This window comes from Manacus candei, unplaced genomic scaffold (genome assembly GCF_025592945.1).
Source record: "Manacus candei isolate 608988 ecotype Guabito, Panama unplaced genomic scaffold, ASM2559294v1 h1tg000060l, whole genome shotgun sequence".
Lineage (NCBI taxonomy): Eukaryota > Metazoa > Chordata > Aves > Passeriformes > Pipridae > Manacus > Manacus candei.
Window position 1 is genome coordinate 3,850,070 of NW_026138108.1, and position 2,759 is coordinate 3,852,828.

Sequence of the window (2,759 nt, forward strand, 5' to 3'; positions counted from 1 at the left end):
ATTCTGATTTCCAATATCTAGCTCTGCTACTGTTTCTCTGAGGTGCCATCTTTGCTTTTGCAAGTTTTAATTTCTGAAAGAAAATTTATTAACCAGAGAGGTTTTCCTGTTAAACAGACAAAGCACAGTCAAGGTGGCAGAACACTGCTGTGCTCTGAGATCTTCCAGCCTGCCCAAGTGTGACATAGTGTGGATGTCACTACTCCATTGTCCCTAACTGCCTGCTCCTATCGGGCAGCCGTTGCTTGCAAGATATTGTGAAAAAAAAGTATTAGAAGGTGTTATTAAGAAAATTAAGAGCTTTAGGGTAATGTTACTTTGTTAGAAATTAGTTGAGAGTTAAACAGTGCACAGAAATATATCAATTTTCAAAACAACTAAGTATTTAACAGAGTGGCGAAAGGCACCATGGTAGGAGTGATGCTTTTTATATATTTACTGAATGAATGTTCAAAAAACTGTTATGAACAGTGAAGTGACCCTGTTTTTAGATGACATAGCATTCTGCATGTTAGAGCAATTCCAGCTGAATTGTACATGAGATTCTTAGATAACAGTAACCATTTAGGAGACAAATGTGGAAATCATGGTGCATAGATCGATAAAACAGCAATCCCCATAACACTAGCAGCAGCAAGGAGAATTCATACTGGCTTAAAAAAAATGTAGGGTGAAACTAGTGGGGTGTTCTTGCAGCAGAGCTCCTCTAGCCCTCTCTCCTTGGCTCTCCCACCCGTCTCCTGCTCCTATCCATGGCAATTCTCAGCCTTGTTTTTTCTCCACCCTGAACTTTGTATACAAAGGTTTGTATACCTTTGGTTGGCAGCATATTTTATCTATGCCTCTACTGTGGGTATTTTCAAGGTAAGGAGTAGCCTAGAATAGCTGTATACAGCACTGAGTGTCATTGCTATTCTCACACTAGTCCCATCCTCAAGTACTCCAATACCAGGACAAGCAAAGTATCCTGCATAGGGCTGTCCACCCCATTCTCCAGTGGAGATCTGTGGCACCTTTAGAGCATCCATGTGTTAGAATAACTAATGAGGTTTCCAAGCCCAGCTCATCAATCTTCAAAGTTTCTTCAGTGTGTCTGCCAGCAGTTCCTTTGCTTTGCTAACAAGTGTCCTTCCTGGGGCAGAGTCCACAGGTTTCATTATCTCGGCACACTTTCACACCAAATCCATAATGTGGTGTGTCATGGCTCTCCCAGAACTCAACTATCCTGCTTCTGTTTGTCATGACTTGTAACAGGCTGAGCACATCCCTACAGCAAATGTCTCACTCTTCATTCTCAATGGCTGAAGTACACCAATGACACCTTTCCCACAGAAGGAAAAGCAGGCATTCATGAGATGGAGCTTGGACAACTCAGGAAGATTTTATTCAGTTGCATGCCTTTTTGTGAAGTGAGTTAATTTAGGTGAGCTGTATTAACTATTAATTTCCCCCTCTCTTTTCTTCTGCTAGTTGGCAGTGGGTCTCCCCGTTGTTTGAAATCAATTAGCAGGTGTACAGCACTGCAGAACCAGCAGCTTTGCAAAGGATTTTCCCTGTCTATGCTGATTCTCCTTCACTACTGTTACGTAATCCTCTCCTTCTGGATGAGTTATTCTTCCATTTTATGCTGTTCTAGCATGAAATTACAAAGCCCCATACTGCAAATTAGATTTCAGTAGGGATATCAGGTGTATCAATAAAGGCAATTCCAAGTGGTCTCAAAAAATGCCCTCTTTAAATGTCTCTTGAATGGAAGCATCCACTAATGTTGTAGGGAAAACAAGGAGAAAAGGCAATGAGAGCAAGAAAAATTGTGATATATTTGGCATTGTAAAGCTTGAACCTGTTGGCATCATTTTCAGTGTGCAAAGTCTTTACTGTTTTAATAAGACTGGGATATGCAGCAGTTCTGCATGTGCAACAATTGACTTGTAATGAAATATCTTTGAACCATGTCCCTTTAAAACACACTTCCCTAAGAAGCAGAAAGGGTGGGGGAAGATGGAAGGATATTCAGAAATATGCCGTGAACTTCTATAGAAGGGAAACCTTGTTAGGAGACATGAGGTTATGTCCCAACTTATTTTAATCCATATGGGGTTCATTCATCATAGCTAACCTTCAGTATAACACATTCCACCAGCTACAGGAAACCCAAGGAAGACTAAGGAGAGTGATAATCACTGAAAAACCCTGCTGATGACTCCTCACATGGCTTCAGGCTGCCTCTTGAAGACTCCATGTGGTTGTTTCAGAAGTGCAGCCTCCCTGCCTGTGTTGTATATTGATGCAGGAGAGCAAGACAAACTCCTGTAGACAATAGTGAGGGAATATTACAATTTGAGGAGGATAAAGTTCAGCCTTTGAAACTAAAAGAAGCTACTCCTTGGACCGCCATGGTTTGTCATAAAACTGGAAAAGAAGCATCTACATTCAACATAATTTCATCTACTGATATTACTAGAAAATAAGTCCAAAATTGTAATTTGAAAGGAAGTTGGAAAGCCAGAGAGTTACACCAGACCTGCTGTATTTAAGGGAGTATTCAGGAGGTTTAGAGGTAGGGATAAATAAAAGGCAGCAAAGAAAAATGCCTTGTTGAATAACATGGAAATACTCTGTAACAGCAGAAATCAGAAAGTTATCATCTATTTTAAACTCATTCATGATTGAACAAAATGACTGTTTGTGTCAAAAGGAAGTTGTCGAAGGAAGGAAATGAAGATTTGGCCCTAACTTAATTTCATGCTCCCCTTGCT

The 2,759-nt window shown here is 40.4% G+C and overlaps 1 long non-coding RNA gene across 1 annotated transcript; it reads left to right on the top strand.

The window, feature by feature from the left end:
• The first annotated feature begins 213 nt into the window (after positions 1 to 213).
• On the top strand, positions 214 to 2,420 carry LOC127478403 (uncharacterized). Its single transcript, XR_007907218.1, has 3 exons — positions 214 to 307; positions 1,255 to 1,423; positions 2,144 to 2,420. It is a non-coding gene; the product is annotated as an uncharacterized LOC127478403 (long non-coding RNA).
• The last annotated feature ends 339 nt before the right edge of the window (positions 2,421 to 2,759 follow it).